This window comes from Martes martes (genome assembly GCF_963455335.1).
Source record: "Martes martes genome assembly, chromosome: 2".
Lineage (NCBI taxonomy): Eukaryota > Metazoa > Chordata > Mammalia > Carnivora > Mustelidae > Martes > Martes martes.
In genome coordinates this window covers 76,820,961-76,841,646 of record NC_137889.1, presented here as the reverse complement: position 1 = coordinate 76,841,646, position 20,686 = coordinate 76,820,961, and positions in this window count along the sequence as shown.

Sequence of the window (20,686 nt, the reverse complement as noted above, 5' to 3'; positions counted from 1 at the left end):
ATATAAGGTTAAAATAAGAAAATCCTATTGAATTTATAAAAATAATTTAAAAATATAATAATACCATGTGTTGGCAAGGATATGGGGAAATAAAAACACTATGTCACTGGTGGTAGAGAATCCATGGAAAACATTGCTAGTGGATCATATACCGTAACAACAGCCAAAGAAATAAAATATATTGCTTTAAATATAGATATATATAATAAATACATAAGCACATTCCTGGGATGGATATAGAGAAATTTGTGTTGTCAGATGGGGATAATATTAAAAAAAAAAAAAAAAGGAAGGAATAATTAGCTAAGTCTCTATATGCCACATTTTATTGCCTTTATATTCTTACAATATATGGTAAAGTACTACTATTTTTAAAATATGGATAGAAATTGCACTGGTGCTTTTTCCATGTTAGATACTTTTCTGCATAAAAATATTTAATGATTAAATGTTATTTTCCAAATGTCTAATTCTTATACATACATGGCAAGAAAATAAAGGAGAAAAAATGGTTCTTTATTTTTCTACAGCACACAAATTTATATTTTGAAATTCATGGAAGAAAACCAGAGTTGATTCATCAAGGATCAAGAAAAACGTTTCCTTAGCAGAAAGTAAAATTACACTATTTTAACTAACATCTGTAATGTGAAAAATATTTTAGGATGAGGGCATGGTCATTATTTTTCTCTGTTTTTAAGATATACAGAAAATAAAATTAATTTTATTATATTTAAAACGCTAAATAAAGAGTAGGTAAACTAAGAGAAATTTGTGAAAACTTTCTTAAAAGCCAATGGACAATAAAAGTCACTGATAAACTACTACCATTGGTTAAAAAATGCAATGATGTTGCCAAGGAAACCTCTGCAATTAGCAATGAATTCAAAGACAGGATGAGAAAATAATACTACAATTAGAACAAGTCTTTAAAATTTACTGGGACTGGGGTGCCTGGCTGACTCAGTTAGAGGAGCATATGACTCTCTTTACCTCAGAGTTGTGGACTGGAAGCCCACCTTGAGTGTGGTGATTACTTCAAATTAAACTTTTTTTTTTTTTTTTTTTTTGAGAGAGAGAGAAATAGAGTGCTCACATGCATGAGTGCATTGGACAGAAGGGAGGGGCAGAAGGAAAGGGAGAGAGAGGTAATCTTAAGGAGGCTCCACACCCAGTGAGGAGCCCAATGAGGGGCTCAGTCTCACAACCCTGAGATCATAACCTGAGCTAAAATCAAGAGTCAGATGCTTAACAGACTGAGCCAGGAACCCCGAAAATAAAATCTTTTTTTTTTTTTTCTTTTTTTAAATTTACTTGGACTAGACACCACTGGAAAAATACTAATAGGGAATATCTTCCAGAAACTAAGTAAATTCATATGGATCTCCTTTCTAGAACTTTATCTTAAGTATTTCCAGAGATTAACATTAATTATTGATTGGTATCATTACTAATATACAATCCCAAACAAGGAAGGATTAATAATAAATTGTATACAACTTCAACTGAAGTTAGTATTTCAGTTTGTCCCTAACACATTTCTTCTGTGTTCTGTACCTAAAGTTGTCCTATTTTAGCTGAGATATATAGCCAGCTGCCATCTATTATTATTTTTTTTTTTAATCTCTAGTCTCTGCTGTAAGGCTGTACAACAGAGAACACTGTTGCAGTGTTCCTAGTATAGCTGTTTTCTGAATGCTTTCCCATTATAGCCTATAACCACAGTATTCAGGAAACAGAGCTTTTACTGAAGAATAAAAGACAAGAAATTTTCCTTGAACAAGCTATTTAAGTTTTTGACCCTATTTCCTCAACTGTAAAGTAGCAATAACATCAATGACACAGAGTTGTTCTGGGAATCAAATAAGATGGCATATGTGGAGTACATGGCATGTACTGGGTGTATAATACCTATTAATAACTTCTCCCAGATTATTACTGATCGTATGTATACAGATATCTTCAATAAAAGCATGAGAGCTTTCCTTAACTATAACACAGAGACTTAATTACACATACCACAAAGGGCTACCACAAAGGTCTTTATTACTTTAAACAAATAAATGATTATCAAAGAAATAAAGTATTTAAATGACTCAGAATAGTGCTAGCACAGTATAAAACACTCCACGAAAAGTAGCTTTATTCCATGAAACCAATTTCATAGCAAGTTTAGTTTGCAAAAATGTAACCTCATATATATATCATGATTACTTAAAAATGCAACATAAATTTAACATACAAACATCATAAATAACATATAGTATAAGAGTGTTAAGAAATAAATAGCTATAAAACAGTCTATGAAAAAGAACATTACAAGAAATTTTTTAAGTTATCTATGTGCCCATTCCAGTTATTGCTGTACTCATCCTTCACCACCAGAAACCAATGCCCTAAAGCTTTTGTTAACTACTTCATTATTTTTCTTTAAAGATTTGCAACATAATTAGATATCTTGAAATGATATGTTGGTTTGTTTAACATGTTTGTTAACCTTTACATAAGTAAGGGTCATATTGTTTTGTATTCTGCTGTGACTCGTTTTTCGTTTTTTTGTTTGTTTTTTTTAACTTGAGAGAGAGACAGAGAGAGCACAAGCAAGGGGAGGGGAGAGGGAGAGGGACAAGCAGGCTTCAAACCGAGCAGGGAGCGCTTTGCAGGGCTCAGTCCCAGGACCTGAGATCATGACCTGAGCTGAAGGCAGATGCTTAACAACTAAGCCACCCAGGTGCCCCTATGACTTGCTTTTATCAGCCAACATTGTTGCTAAGTCATACATGTGGAGGCATATGTGAAGATACTCATTTTCCGTGCTTTGTTTTATATCACATTTAGAACATTAAGTTATGTATCCACTCTTTGGTTTATACTAGTGCTGCTTATAGTTCTGTATTATTTCTAAAAATGCCGCTGTGAATATTCCAGTTCATATCTCTTAGTGCATGTATGTAGTAGTTTTTATAGGACAAGGTTGGCAAACTTCCTATAAAGTGCCAGACAGTAATTGTTTTAGGATTTGAGGGTATATGTTCTCTGCCACAACTACTCATTTCTGTCACAGCAGTACAAAACCCACCCTAAATCATAGGCAAATGAATAAGCATGGCTTTGTCTTAATAAAATTTTATTTACACAATGAGACAGATAGATTTGGCTGGAGGGACATAGTTTGCCAACCCCTCCTCGAGGGTAGGAGCGGTGGCTTGGAATTGTTGATCCAGAGTGTATGTGCATCTTTACTTTGTTGCTTCAGAACAATCTCTTTTCCAAATTATTTCCACCAATTTATATCCTCTCAAGCAATATGAGAGAGACCTCCTTGTTTCACACTGTCACCAATATTTTTTTATTTTTGAGTAAATAAAAATGCATTTTTATTATTTACTTTATTAAAATTAATTAAAATTTAATTTTTCCAATAGAGTGGGTTTGAATTGGTATACATTGTGGTTTTATTTATATATTTATGATAATTAATTAGGTATATTTCATATGTTGATTTGTTATTTATAATCCCTTCCTACAGAAAGCCTATTCATATCATTTGACTTTTTTCTGCAGGAGTGTTTATCTTTTCTTATTGGTGCATACATTCAAGATCTTACTTCCTTTTTAAGAATGTTTCAAATTTCTTCATTTTTCTGGCTTGTATTGCGATTCTGTATGAATTCCTCTAAGGAACACAATCATTTAATTTTAATGTGGGTAAATGCATCAGTCTTCCCTATTGCGGTTTGCAGGTTTGCAAATGTGTGTGCCATGTTTAAGAGAACATCTCTGTTCAAGCTTATTAGATATTTCTTCTATATTTTCTTCTAATTTGATGGAAATTCTTGTGTATGGTTTAAAGAAGTTTAATTATTCATTATGCACAACTACCATCTAAGAAACACCTGATAATAAGTTCATCATTTTTCTTTTCATCTGCAATACCACATCAAATTTCTATATATGTGTTAGTCTCTTTATAAACTTTCTTTTGTGCTCAGTTAGTCTATTTATCTAGTCCACAAGGCTGGACCCTAATATCTTAATTACTACTCTTTTATTATAAAACCTCAAAGTCCATTAGGTAGTAATCCTCGTCCTTATTTCTTTCTCCAAAATTGTGTATCTATTCATTGACTCTTACACTTCTATGTTAGTTGTATGATCAGCTCTTCAAATTCTATGAAAAACCTGTGGGATTCAAGTGGAACTGCACAGAGTCTATGGACTAGTTTAAAGATGGTTCAAATCTTCAAATACAGTCTTCTTCTCCATAAATTATCAAGTTTTGACAGGTTTTAAAGGAATTAATCTGGCTTTTGTTATGAGGAATCAATAAAAGAATGGAGTCAAGTGGGCCATCTTGGAACTCCACAGTATTACAGAACAGACTGTGGTAGTGGAATAATATCCCTACCCCAAGAGGGTAATGTCCTAATCCCCAAACCCTGTATATATGCTACCTTATAGGACAAAGGGACTTTGCAAAGAGGTTAAGTCAAGCACCTCGACATGAATAGAGTATACTGGATTATCCCGGTGGGCTCAATATTAGTTACCAATATCCTTACAAGAAGGAGGCAGAAATGTTGGAATGAGAAAAGATGTGACAGTGAAAGAAGAGGTCAGAGAGAAAAAGATGAAGAGTCCATGATGCTGACTTTGAAGACAGAAGGAGATTCCATAAGCCAAAGTATACAGGTAAGCTCTTGAAACTGGAAAGGGTTCTCCCTTAAAGACTCTAGAAGGAATGCAGCCCTTCTAGCACTTTGATTTTAGGACTTTTGAACTGCAGGCTGTAAGATAATAAAATTTTGTTCCTTCAAGCTGATAGGTTTATGGTATTTGTTATAGTAGCTATAGGAAACTAATTAAGAATAGATGGCAAATTGGATTAGGAAGTCAGTGGTGCAAGGGCTGAGAACTGGGTGAATTCATCCTAGAACTTGAAGTGAGAATCAAATATGACTTATTTATTGTCCAAGACAATTCTAAGGTTTAGGGCTTGAGCAACTCAAAAAATAAACTACAATTTATTTTCTGGTATACAACTGATCTGGAAAGAAAGATTAGGGATGGGAAAATGAGTTTTAGTTACTTTATTTTTTTTTACTTTTTTAAAGATTTTATTTATTTATTTGACATACAGAGATCACAAGTAGGCAGAGAGGAAGGCAGAGAGACAGGAGGAAGCAGGCTCCCTACGGAGCAGAGAGCCCGATGTGGGGCTCGATCCCAGGACCCTGGGATCATGACCTGAGCCGAAGGCAGAGAGGCTTTAACCCACTGAGCCACTCAGGCGCCCCTCAGTTACTTTAAATTTGAAATGCCTATTTAGATATCCATCCATATAGAAAAATCAAATTGGCAGGTGAATACAGGAAAGAGGGCTAGAATGAAGACATACATTTGAACATTATCAGTATCTAAAACCACTAATGATAAATTAGATCATACTGAGTGGATAAAGGAGAGGATGGATCATGGAGTGGGTACTAGATAGTTTAAAAGTCAGGAATAGGAAAACACTACAGAAAAATGATAATTTTAAACAGGAGGAAAACAGACTTTGGTCCTGAATGTCAAATGAATAAAACGAAGGGAGTTATGATAGTAGCCTATGGTGTTGGTAAGTCAGGAATGATGAAAAAGCTAATGACAACTTAGACAACAGTTGTTTAATGGAGTGATAGGAATGAAACCTGAGTAGCCTGGAATAAGAAAAATTTGGAGAACAGAAAGTGATAGTAAATATTGGCAACTTTTTTTGTGAGGTTTCCTGAAAGGTGAAACAAAGAAACAAAGAAAGTAGCTGAACAGAAAGAAAGATAGGGGTATTTCTAATTCTAAATTGACATTGATCACATAATAATTTAATGCTAAGGAGAATTACGTTAGAAAAAGAGAATTATTTAATGAGCTTGGATAGAAGAAAGAAGTCTGGCTTATACAAGGAAAACAAAGGAAAAAGGTGCTCAAATTCAGTGCTAAGAGCCTGTGGATGTTCTCTACGGATTCATTTCTTTCCAGTTTTATTGAGATATAATTGACACGTAACATAAAATATACAACAGGGACCCCTGGGTGACTCAGTCGGTTAAGCATCTGCGGTCAGTTCAGGTCATGATCCCAGGGTCCTGGAATCAAGCCCCACATTAGGCTTCCTCTCCCACTGCTGCTTCCCCTACTTGTGGGTGCTCATGCTCACACTCCCTCTATCTCTCTCTGGCTCTCTCTCTCTCTGTCAAATAAATAAAATATTTTACTAAAATAAAATATATAACATAATGATTTGATATATATGTGTGTGTGTGTGTATATATACACATATATATATATAATTCAATAATTATCACAGTAAGTTTAAAATCCATCACCTTAAATAAATTTTTTCTTGTGATGAAAATGTTTAAGATCCATTCCTTACCAACTTTCAAACATACAATACAGTATTATTAACTATAGTCACCATGTTATACATTACATCCCCAGAACTTATTTATCTTATAACTATAAGTTTGTACCTTTTGACTACTTTCATCTAATTCCCTCAACCCCAGCCCCTGCTTCTGGCAAAAAAACAAAAAAAAAAAAAAAAAAAAAACACCTCTCTTCTCTATTTCTATGAGAGAGAGAGAGAGAGAGAGTGTTTAGTTTGATTCTCTCATTTTCATGAGTGAAACAGGCAAGAAAAATCACCAGCTGAATTGGAATCAACCCTGGATGCCTGAGAGAAAACAAGGAATATAATCATATAGGAAAATATTATTGTTACAAAATTGTGGTAAGATTGTTTGGCAGGCATGCTGGGTAAATATGGACGAACACATGACTAGGATTCTGCCAGGTTAGTATGACAAAGAGAGAATAAGTCATGAGTACTATGAGTTCATGTAAGGGTTCATGAAATAAAGTGATAATACATATGGCCAACAGCATCTTATCTCAATAATGAAAGAAATTGAGGACATGAGGAAGTGGAGATACAACAGAAGAATGGTAGAACCAATGAACTGGAGGACTAAGCTGGGTTAATAATTGTTGGGAGTTTGCTTAATAAAAGCTATGAGTTGGAGGGGTGCCTGGGTGGTTCAGTGGGTTAAAGCCTCTGCCTTCAGCTCAGGTTATGATCCCAGAGTTCTGGGATCGAGCCCCGCATCCGGCTCTCTGCCCAGCAGGGAGCCTCCTTCCTCCTTTCTCTCTCTGCCTGCCTCTCTGCCTGCTTGTGATCTCTCTCTGTCAAATAAATAAATAAAATCTTTAAAAAAAAAAAAAAGGCTATGAGTTGGAGAAATAGGAGGAGATGGGGAAATGCAGAGTAACTAATTCAAAGACTGCATTATGGAGGAAGTGTAGTTATTGGTAATGATATTTACAGGTAAAAGCATAAGTAGCTGAGGTAGTAGAAGATACCACTGAAGGAGAGGAGCAGAAGAACCAATATATTAAATCACTTTCGCGATATTAAAAGTTTCGAGAACTATGACAGCAAAGATCTAAGACCAAATCTTCAAAGACTGGGCTATTTTCAAGAGGAAGATTGGGAAAAAACTGGAGTTATCAAAGTGAAGCCAGAAGACACCTACCAAACTTCCAGGTCTAATGGTGTGTGGTGTTGGCAGAGTCTTGTGACTAACACTTCAAAGGCAGTAGTGCCCTCCAAGGCACAACAGTTCTAACATGAAAGTGAGCAGAACTTTCAGAGAGGATGTGAGTGATAAAGGGAATGTGTTGATGAAGGGCTTGAGTTCCAAAGTACACAGTGAAAGCGTTAGTGAGAGGTGTAAAATGAGGCTGGGCTCGAGGATGCATAAAGTTGCAAGCATGACACCCTGATAAAAACAGGGCCTGAATGTCTTAGGCTTGTTGTGGTGACCCATGAAAACAAGGGTAAAAGGCATGGTGGGAATCTCTTAAACAGATTATGGTGATAACGTTCCCCTTAGGAGTTTTTTTTTAAACTGATACTGTAATCATGAAAGAATTAAATTTTTATGGATAAAGAAAATATGTCAGTGTTGAGAGAAACTTTAATTGCACTGAAATTACAAATTATGGCCAAAGGTTCACGAATAACTAATGCCACTAATTAATTCTAATTTCAAAAACAATGTATTCAAGTTTTATTAAAAAATTACAACCACCTAAAGGTTTCTGGCTAAGAATTAAACTTTACTACATCCAATTTTATTTAAATATCTAAATTAGAAGGCCAATAACCTTAATAAATATTTAATATACAATTATTACACTCATTTAAAACTACTTTATATTAAGTCTAAGTAACATACTATTAGCAACTTAAATAATAAACTCAATTGAATTATTCATTAACTGATATACTATTTTGAGCTGTGATGATCATTTTTATTTATTTTTGGAATCAAGGATTTTTAATGTTTGGGCTCATCATATTCAGTTACAATAATGCCCTGATATTTAATGAATGTTTGAGATTCTAGTCTAGACTAAGAAAAGAGCTCATAATGCGAACTGAGTCACCTCATACAAAAGATAAGTTAGCAATAATAACTATAAAATGCTAATATCTCAAAGAATGTGGGATCCTCTCTGAAACTTAATACAAAAGGGATGCACTCTAATTGTTAGCAGATGAGAGAAATATGATTCTGACAAAAAGAAACTGTTTCTTCATGTCATCGTTATACTGAGTGCTGACAATGAGCCTCTGCTTGCTCACTTAGCACTAGTTTGCTTTCTAGTGGATTTCTAAACACCGTGTGAAAATGCTACCCTAATAGGTTCTAAAATTCTCTATTTTGTCATTTTGTTTCAAAATATTTTGTGGAAGAAGTGTTGACAATTCCAAGGGAAAAATATCTTAGGGAATACTGTTAAAAATTCAAAAGTGGTTTCTAAAAGGCATAAATATGCTTAATATGATGATGGAAGCAACTTCTTACTAAGGACATATTTGAAGAGGAAAAGTCAAGCTATAAGAGTTCCCTTTTACCTTTCAGTATCGCTCTGTAAAACCTGCCAACACTTCCAAAATGGATGCCACTCCTGCCCAGAATCTCTTCTCTCTATTCTGTAGCATTCCAATATAGTCATGCTTTCAAATAGCTGCCCATCAAAGCAAGTGAACTTAAATTAATAGCAGATTATTATTTAACCTACTCAGGCATTATGTTTACCTTCAGAGGGAAATCAAAGATAAAACAAAATACCTTAGCACCATCACCATCTTCCCAGTAATAAAAATACCAATTTCCACATAACCAAAATATACAGGAATTAACCACTAGATATGGAATTTTCAAAACTGTGATGAGGACTACCTAATATGCCATTTATAGTACTATGTAAGATATGTCTTGATTTGATGAATTTTTGCCTTTTTCAATCTGCTGAATTTATTTAAAACACACACTTTTACTTATATATCACTTGAGTGATAATGGCTTTTTGTGTCTTTTAATTCTAAGAAATTGAATCTTGTAAATAGAACTGTTTAACCATGCTAATTTAGTTCAGGGAATTTTCTCACTTAAAACTCTCACTAGATGACACTGTTTTACCACCTAGAAGGACTTCCAATTATATGTACAACAGATTGCCAGTGCTTTTCCTTTCTTTCTAATAAAGGAACTGCATTTTTAAGGCTTTCATCTTTGTAGGTTTCAGATTATACAAACTTTAAATGAAAACTGTTAGTCTTTTACAACTTGAGAGAAAGAATTTTTCTGGATTGTTGAAGTCCAATATATTTCTTCACTCCTAAGATATGAAAAGTTTCGTGCTTTTTTTCATGATTTTAAATATTCTAAGCAGTAACCAGTAACAACAACTGACACATGGCCACTTATTATGCACCAGGTACTGTCCTAAGTGTTTTACATATATTAAATAACACTTGCAAGAAAAATTTTTTTAAAAGCAATCAAACATTACATGTCTATTAAGTGACAAAGCAGTCTAACTGAGGTGCTGGACCAGGAGTGTGGGCTACTTGCCATAATGAATAAGTACTTATAGAACAAAATACCTCATACTGAACTGATTTTCTCCCAACACAGGAATCACAGTTCAATAATCCATTTCTCTCATTCTTTGGTTTTAGCATAGGAAACAAATTTAAAATCAGGATCCACATTAATGGCATGTATGCGTTAAGGGAAGAATCAGACTATCCAGATCCGATCCCAGCTCTGTCACTAACTGGGCATGTAACCTTAGATAAATTATTTAACCTCCTAAAGCCTTAAAAATGAGGATTTTCACAGTACCTAATCAAGTATTACTCAGCTATTGTCCTATCATGTCATGTAACACAATTCATGAACTGTGACTGTTATTTGAAATACAGCTCAAGCAGAAAGGAATTCTTTCTGGGTTCCCTCCTAGAGCAACTACAAAGGATGTATTATTTATAGAGTACAGAAAAAGCCACTTTGATGATAAAGGTATGTTAATCAAAAACCATCTAAATGTTTGCAGACCTCTATCTGCAAAGACAAATGTAGCTTTAGAGAAACTGATTTGTAGTATGCTCTTATAGCTTAAGTGAACAGATTTATTGAGGTTTCTTGTAAGAAATATTAAATCATTTTGTCAAAACATATAATCACCAAATAAACAGGCTCCCAATCCTCCTCCAAGACAGAATAAGGACAACAATGTATTAAGTCTGCTATATTCTATAGATGTTCACTTTTTCTTTTAACACAGTCTCATAACCTTCCCCAACAATCTCTTTCCAATGTGCTCACTAATATTTCTGCTTCATTATGAGTTCACTCTCTAAAAACTTATAAACTCTTCTTTAGATATACAGTCTAATAGTCTGGCCTTAACTAGACTAAAATGACCACTTTTTCTGCACCCTTTCAAAGCCAACTTTTTCTCTTGTCTTATGAACTTTAGAATGAAGCCATAGGACCAACATCTTCCTGATCAGACCACTTCTCCCTTCCATTCATATTTAAAAGTAAAATCAGCTTTTTTTGAAACTCAGATCATGCTCTTCCTTAACTGTTTGTGAAAAAAAACACAGACTTCCTATTTACCAAATTTATAAAGATGGCTTTCAGCATTCAATTCCATAATATTTATTTCCATCCGAGATTATTTCAAAAGCAATCCAATATCCTGGCTTCTCTTTACTTTGCCCTAAGCTCCATTGTCCTTTGCCCTCTGCGCACCTCAAAGTTTTCCTCTCCCTATCACATCCTAAGACTAACCAGAGATTGTCCCAACAACCCAATCACTAAATCAGAAATCCTAATCCCCACCAACCTTTTATGATAACTTACCTTTTTAGCACTTCCATTGTTACACAGAATTATCCTTCTGTGACCTTTCAATCCACTGATTCCTCTTTCTCCTACCTTTCAACATTTTCCTATATTCTCCTCATTACTTAAACAATTTAGATTTTTGTGGTTAATCATTATAATCGGTACATATTCTCTTCTATTTTTCATCTACTACTACAGAGAAAGTGTCCTTTCTTTTATATAAGAAAAAAATTTCCTCTCTGTTCCTCAGGACATCTCTCTCCATCAGCTATATATCCTCTATCTATAGATGATATGAATTATTCATATAGAAATGAATTTGTTATCTCCTATGATAAGAATTAGAGGATCCACCAGAGATCCAGGCTTAAAAAACTAAGTTCAAGAAAGAGAAGAATAAAATAGACAAGGCAAAATCACCAATGACATAATTAAAAATATAAACTCCAAGACTGATGGGATGCCTTGGTGGCTCCATTGGTTAAGCATCTGATTCTTGGGTCACCTGGGTAGCTCAGTTGTTAAGCATCTGCCTTCGGCTGAGGTCATGAACCCACCGTCCTGGGATCGAGCCCCACATCTGGCTGCCTGCTCAGCGGTAGGCCTGCTTCTCCCTCTCCCACCCCCCCTGCTAGTGCTCTCTCTCTTGCTCTCTTTCTGTTAAACAAATAAATAAAATCTTTAAAAAAAAGAAAAAAGAAAAAGAAAAAAGAAGCATCTGATTCTTGATTTCAGCTCAGGTCATGATCTCTGGGTGGTGATATTAAGCCCCACATCAGGCTCCATGCTCAGCAGGAGTCAGTTTCAAATTCTCTCTCTCTCTCTCAAATAAATAAATAAAATCTTTTTAAAAAGTGGGGGGTACCTGGGTGGCTCAGTTGTCTAAACATCTGGACTCTTGTTTCAGGCTCAGGTCATAATCTTGGGCTGTAGGATCAAGCCCTGCATCACGCTATGAGTTCAGTGAGGAGTATGCTTGAGATTCTCTATCTCTCCCTTTGCCCCTCCCCAACTCATGCGTTATGTCTCTCTCTCTCTCTCTCTCTCGAATAAATAAACAGATCAAAAACAAAAACAAAAAAAAAACTGCAAAACTGAAATCTATGAATTTCCAAATTGAAATGTCCTCTTAATTACCTAATACAGTAGATAAAATTGCACATGCAGTGATAGGTATCATTGTGAAATTTCAGAACTCTGAGTGAAGAGAAGATCTTATGAACTTATGAAGAGAGAACCTGTAAAGAGTAATTTCTAAAGAGAAAACTTATAAAATGATTAGGAAGAAAAAATTCATGGAATCATATTATCAACTTCTTTACAGAAAAACTTGAAGCTGGAATGTCTTAAAACTTATAAAGGAAACTTGTCTCCAAACTAGAATTCTAAACCAAGCAAAAACACTAATTACACAAAATGACAGAATTAATAAATTTCTAGACGACCAAGATCATTAAACAAATAAACGAAATAAGCCACCCATATACCTTTCAACAGAACACAACTGGAAGATAAATATTAAACCAAGGAAGTAAATGAAGGAATGGGTGTACGTGGCACCTAAAAAAAGAAGTTCCAACAGAGGAGGGAAATAGAACTGTTTTCTAAGGCAATAGTGAAGAAGGATCTTAGTTCTGACTAGTAGAGACCAGGCTTGGAGGGGGTGGGGTGGATGGACAATAATATAGACTGGACCAGGCTAAACAGTTGCGATACAGAACAGGGCATGGCTCTTTATCTTTTGCCACTTAAGGCTCCAAATTTTCATCATCACTTTTATGAATGAAATCCACATCATGATGATATACAGTTGAGTCTGAATGATGAGAAATGAACACAATTACACTGAAGGCTAAGCCTCTTTTTGAAGCGGTATCTTGTCCACATTCTTCTGATCCAGAAAGCTTTTTAAAAGGAGAGAAGACATAAATCTGTCCAAATGAGAGTCTACATTTTTTCATATGTGCAGAGAATATAAGGATGATATACCACAAGCTGATAAAGTCTTTGAAGAGTAGAGCTGTGGAGCCAGGATAAAACTGTTGTGACGGAGACTTTATTTCAAATGTTCACTCTCCAATTCCTTTAGAATTTAGTAATTTATGAAGATATTACCTATCAAAACTGAAGACATATTTTGACAAACATATTTTGATAAAAGCAGAATCTATCTTCATCATCGTCTCAGTCCTGAGATTCTGCTTTTGTTCCCTTGTCTGTGACTCATCATCCAATGTTAGTTTTCCCTTGAATATCAGTAAACTTATCCACAGTGAAACACCAGAATGATTTTAGAAATTTGCATTTACCTAAGAATGTAAACCATCAACATCAACATAACTTCTCATATGATCTCTAATGAGTTCAGAGTTTCTGTTTAAACTGAGATAAAGTGCTTTTATCAAAATATAGATGGAGAAAAACCAGTCAGTAATATGAAGTGCAAAAGAGGCTCTCCAATTTTGTCTTGATTTCAACTTAAATTTATGTCTTGAAAGCACTGTTTTCTTTCCTCCTCACTGATTAACTGACTTGTTTTTCATTCTGAAATAATCCTCAACTTCTTATGCATAGTCCCTTGTTTCTTGATGTTCTTTTTTTTTATCTTTAGCTCATATATATTTTGTTATCTGAAACCTCCTCACAATTTTGCTAGTCTTTGGCTGGGCTACTTCAATCCTGGTATCTCTGAATCCCACCCCCACTCCTTTTTTTAAAAGAGTTTATTTATTTATTTATTTATTTAAAAGAGAGAGGGAGAGAAGGAACAGAGGGAGAAGGAACAGAAAAGGCAGAGGGAGAGGGAGAAGCAGACTCCTTGCTGAGCAGGGAGCCCGATGTAGGACTCGATCCCAGGACCCTGGGATCATGACCCCGAGCCAAAGGTAGACGCTTAACCAACTGAGCCACCCAGGCACCCCTCACCTTTCTTGCCTAAAAACAAATCACAACTAATATCTAATTTCTTGTTCATATTACTTTACAGGTGAAAACACTATTGCAGCACCTTTCAGTCTAGAATTGTATCTACTTTTTTTTATGTTCTTTTTTCCTCAGTAAAAATGTTTAATGTCTAACTCTAAGTAAAATACGCTAAATTGAGTCTTCATTTATATATATTAATGGACACTTATGAGACTGACTGTTGTCTGGATCACTCTACCCTAGTATAGTAATATGATATAATATGATACTTTGTAAAGAAGTAAAACATTGATGGTACTAAAAAAATAAAAATCTACTTGACCCTATTTGTAGCTTGGGCTGAAACAAATTAAGGCATTAAAACCATATTAATAATTTGTGAAGAAGAAAGAACACTGAATTTGCCATGCATCATTTCACAAGAAGAAAAATTTGAGCTTATAGAGTACTCCATTAATTTCTCTTTGCAAAGTTAAAATGGAAAGTTACAAAATCATAAGAATATGTTCACTACCCAGTGCTTTGTGTTCACACTGTACTCCATCCTCAAATGTCATGGTACTACTGTCCTACTATCCTTTTAACATTTTCTACCATGATAATAATTAAAAGATACCTGCAGAATAAATGTTTACTTAATTAACATGATGTAACACACTGTGTTAATACTGCATACAAGTTATCAGTAAATTTTTGTACTCACTTGAAAAAAAGGAATTATCTGAATAGAAATCAGAAAGAAATTACTTATTAGAAATTAGAAAGAAATTTGGTTATGAGGATCTGTAGAAATTTTTTTACTGATTTTGTTTCTGTTCTTTATATTTGCTTATTTGTTTTATTGGAAAACCATATATGCTAATGAAACCAACAGAATATTCATAGTCATCAATCAATATATAATAAATATAAGACTTACTCTACAAAGTCATAATAAATATGAAATATGGTGACATTAAATGTGGATATAAAATGGTACCTGGTGGATGAGTAGTGAAATTGAAATTTGTAAGGCAGCATCATTTAAGGTTATGTGTATGTTTCAGGATTATTTAAGGAGCAAGGCAACAGGATCTTAAAACATGAGTCAATACTGAATTGAAGCCAGCTCTAGAAGGTAGTAGAAAGGGGTGGAAGGCTCAAGAGTGACCCAGCAAGGAAGAGATCAACTTCCTACAGGGCTTGGTAGGGGAAAAACGATACATGGATTTTGTGGCCTCATCTTTTAAAGCAAAGATGGGGGATTAGTTCTTACAAGTATTAGTTTACTAATATATATGACAGGTTCATAACATTTAAAATAATGTCTCCAACTAAAACAATATGTCTGGAGAAATTTAGGTAGTACACACATCAATTCAATTACTATGATTTTCTTAATGTTTTCCCATTCAGAAATGCATATCCCTCATTAGAGTTGTTGTATTCATTTTCCTTCTTTTATGCTTCTCTTCATTAAGATATTAAACTAGTGAGAAGAGATGTATTTTGCTGTTGATATGAGATTAATTAACTTTTTATTTCCCACACATAGCATTTAATTATGGAACCACCATTAACTCAGTTTTGAAGATGGAAAATGAAAGATTATTTGGAGTAAGAGATTTGCCAAGGATCGCTCATTAAAAACAAGAGGAATCAATACCACTGACCTCAGAGATTACATTCTCAACTACCACACTACACTGCCATTGTGTGAGTTTCATTCATACTAACACTCACATTTATACTAATGTTCTTTGGAACACCATGAAAAACAAAGAATGAGACTGGTAATTATAGATATAAATTATTCACTTATAAAACATTTGATCTGGCATAAGCTAGGTTCTATGGACACAAAGATGAGTAAGACTTGATCCTTCTCTAAAGAAGTACAGAGGAAAAACATCTGTGATCATGACAAATACACCTTGTAGACCTCCAACTAAAGGAAGCATGAGAGAGGACCCTCAGTTGCTATGCTCTAAAATCCATGCTATGCTCTCCACAATTCATCTAATCAACAAGCAAGTGTATTCAAAATACTAATGTAGGCTCCTCCCAATTTTGGCTTAAAGATTCCTCAAAGACTTTGGGAATCTTTCTAAGGCCATTTGGAATGCTTTTACCCAACTTTCTCTTCCTCTTTCTTCCACTTGGGGTCAGTTTTGCACCTTAGTCTGATTGCTTTGCCAGATTTGATTAGTTCCCACTCTAGTTCCTAGTTTCTCATAAGAACATTTCACCTGACATAATCTTTGTCTGTTTAACTGGATCTGGATATCTGTCACTCAGAGAATTTAGACTAACCTAGGATTCAACTAAGAAAGACTGGTAGAGGTGGGCTTTTATAAGGGTGTGCCTATATTTATTAATGTTAAAACTAAATATAAATTAGTTTCATGAAAGTATTTTTAGGCTAGGTAGAGCTAATACAACTATCAGGACTGGTCTTTGCTTAGGCTTTACCTACAATTCTGAAATCAAATGTTAACCTTGAGCAGAGTTTTTTGGTTTATAAGAATTGTCTGTTAAAGTTCAAATGTTATGAGATTTTTTTTTTAAATATTGCAATTTTAATGTATTTTATTATTGGTGGTGCTGATGGTTTTGAGGGAAAGAGAATGACTAGAGCTTAGAATCAAGGTGTAAAAAGAGACACTGCTGGGGTGAGTAAAGTGTCAGAGCCAGATATCAGGTTAAGGATAGAGGAAGTTCCACGAAGTCAAGAGATTTCCTCCCAAAAAATGGATACTGTTAAAACAATTCTTAGGTATTGATATTAACCATTTTGTTAATATTTGAAATCTCCTAGTGAAACACATTTTAATGAATTAGGTATGTGTCTGATTCCTATATTTCTATAGATTAATCAGCTTTTGTATACCCACTTCTCAATTTAAAACTTGACATATAATGGGTAACGGCTATTTGTTTTAACATTCATTCATTCATGCATGCATATAACAAATATGGTAAAATTTTCTTATAAGAGCCAGGGACTATAGAATTTGAGGTTTCATCAGTGGATTTAAAAAAAAACAAAACAAAACAAAAAAAACTGACCTACTGAAGCTCACATTCCAATAAGAGGAAATAGTTAAATGAATAACTGAACATGAAATATATTATACTGTGAATGCTATGAAGAAAAATAAAGTAGAATAAGGGCTCAAGAATAAGTGGGAGTGGGGAGAAGTGCTAATCAAAGAGGGCTGTAAGGAAAAGCAGCATGAAAAGGATGCCGTTTGAGTAGAGACCCAAATAAAACCAAAGGAAAGAGCCATGCATATATTTGGAGGAAGAGGGTTCCAAGCTGCGGCAAGACACTGTGACAGAAGTAGGCTTAGAATGCTTGACTAATAGTAAGGGTGCCAATGTGGATCAGAGTAGAAGTGTGATGAGAAGCAGGAAATAAGATTATATCTATGGCCAGATGCACAACCAGATGGGGCCTTGCATGCAATCATATTGAAAATAAAGAACACTATTACAAAATGTATTCTGGCAATTATTTGCCAGAAATTTAAGTTAATGTTAGTAAGCTCCCTACCTCTTTAATAAAATGTACCTCTTTCCCAAATCACCATTTTTAAATGAAACATTTCACAAGCTTCATCTGAAACCTGTCACATTGTTAATAAAGAAGTCTAATCTTTACAAACTGGCACATTCAGCTGGACTGATGTAGTATCTAACAATCCGGTATAATTTAGTCAACAGCAGTGCTCTCCAACAATATGTTACCCTTGGGACAGTCTGATATTTGAATGGTTCCAAATTTAGCTATATCTAGTGAATAATTTAATGTGTTCAATGAGAGTAAGTTGGTTATCAAAACAAATGGTTTCAATTTTTAGGAAAAATGTTACTTAGAAAAAGTGTGTTTGTATATAGCATTTTAATTTAAAGGTTACTGGTGTCTCATCTAGTAGTTTAGATAATTGCTGATATATTGATATACAAGTAAGAAAGCCTATAAAATAATTTTTAAATTCTCTCTGAATAAAATGGATTTAATGAATTAATATTTTCTAGAGTATATCCAGGAGTAATATAAAAAATCCTTTATAGTGTTACACGATTCCAAAGAGTTCCATGACCTTAATCCTTTATTTTATCAAAAATATTTAAAAGTTCTTTAATAGCACACATTTACAAATTATCTCCAAAGAAAGCACACTTTAGACAATATTAATTATTTGCCACAATGGAATATATTATCTGACTGAAGATCACGTAGGCCTTTGTCTCTATTTAGCATGAATAAAAATATTTTTCAAGTTACTTCTCTAAACAGCTTCAAAATGGTTAACACAATATGTACAACATTGGTATTTCTATTTTATGTAACTATTTTTTACAAAAATATCAAGTTGTTTAGAGTAATATCCCAAGTCAGACTACTTCACACTTTAAAGAGGGTTAAGGCATCTTGACTGATACTAAGGAAGTTTGTAACCAGGAAAAAATTAGGTTAAAAATCTAGTTACTTGATTTTGCCAGTTTTATAAAACTATTGACCAAGAAAAGACTATGAAGCAACCAAAGCATTTATTTGGGGTCTTACGTATTGCAAAATTCTGGAGACAAAAAATTGACCAAAATTGCAAGTGTGCTCCCAATTGCTGACAGGGAGTTCAGGGTTATAGGGACAAAGTCACAAGGTTACATATCTTATTTAAAAAGATTTATGAATGGTGCTGGAGGAGTTTGAACTGGCTATATAATACACAACTGGATTTTTAGGTAACTGATATTACCTTATCTCTAATTCAATCCAAAGCAGAAGGATATATTCCAGGAGGTGTCATGGTTGCAAGTGACAAGTTACAATCGACAAAAGTCCAAAACTCATGGGCCCTGCTTTCTCAGTGTCCTTCCAACTCCATTTTGGATGGTCCCTTAGCAATGCTAACTTCACGTTGAATCTTCTTTCACAAAACAATACCTATACTTCCTTAACACCAATCTTAAACCAGATTCTGATGGCTAGACTTCAGCACATAATTGGAGGAAAAGAATTTTCACCAAAGTTGTTTATTTCATATTTATCTTTTCCTTTTACCTTGAGGGCTTTTTTTGTTTTTGTTTTTTTACTTTGTAAGGTACTTTCAGGGTACAATTAAGTTTGCCAATTTATCTCACATTACCATAATCTTCTGGTTAATTAGACAGTTTTGGTTTAAAGTAGATGGCATTTACTTCCTTTGATAAAGCATGTAAAACTCTGCCACAAAGCATCATCAGTATATAATAAAGATCCTAAAAGCTGGCTTTGATAACAGAGAGAAAGAATATGAGTATGCAGCAGGATATGACCATAGGTTTAAATATAATAAATAAATATAATAAATGAAAGAAAGAGTATGAAGAATGGTAGATGGTGTGACTGATTTAATTTTATAGCTTGACTTGTGCTGAATATTTTGAGAAATATCAATGACTGACTGACTAGTTAGCTAGTCAACCAAATATTTCTTTATGTACTTACATATTTTGGTGTTAAAAGGTATTTTTCAGTATGGTAAAGAATACTTTCAAAAGAGGAAAATTAGTGGGGCACCTGGGTGGTTCAGTGGGTTAAGCCTCTGTCTTCAGCTCGGGTCATGGTCTTGGGGTCTTGGGATCGAGCCCCACATTGGGCCCGCTCCCCCCACCCCCGCCTGCCTCTCTGCTTGCTTGTAATCTCTGTTGGTCAAATAAATAAATAAAATCTTTTAAAAAAAGAAGAAGAGGAAAATTAGTAATGCTCTAATGCAATCCCTTACCTTGTATTTTTTCTCATTGTGAATCAGGATACTGTAGTATCTTTGGAGTAAACTGGAAGTGTGTGTGTGTGCGCGCATGCGCACGCACAGACACATATCAACAGAAATACACACAGAACAAATGGAGAATGTCAGATAAGAAAATTAAACGAAATAGACATGTTATCTTCTAGGTAGTGATTTTAATGCGTTCAGGATAGAGGATCTAAGGAGCTAAGAGAGGAGCATTAACATATTAAGGTTGGGGGTGAAGTAACAAAAACTATGATTTATAGAAGGATCAGTGGATAAAGCCAAAAAACTATTTACCTTCCATAAAAATAATACTTTAATAAAATATCAATTTAGTATTCCTCAGACCTAGAAATCCTGTAAAATGTAGGTTTTTCTCTTCCTATTATAGTAAGTAATAAGGACTAAAGAACAGTGATTTAAAATAATAGCCCAAAAATTTCTGCTTTGGTCCAAAATAGATTAACAGGGGTCATATTTACTCTTACTGAGCTGTAAAGATATCGGACATCAGACAGTAGAAGAAAGCAACCCCTGAAAATGAGAAAACAAGTAAGTTCATCCTTATGGTGGCCACGGTTTTTTGCCTGAAGAAAGTTTCAACCTGTGCACAAGAAATAGAAACCAAGGCAGAGCCAGATGGTCTCCCTATGTTAACGAGATTGATCTGGAGGTCCAAGGAAGCCAAGTACGCTAGAGTTTGCAGGTATGGTATTGGAGAAGAGAGAGCAGAATATAGAGACA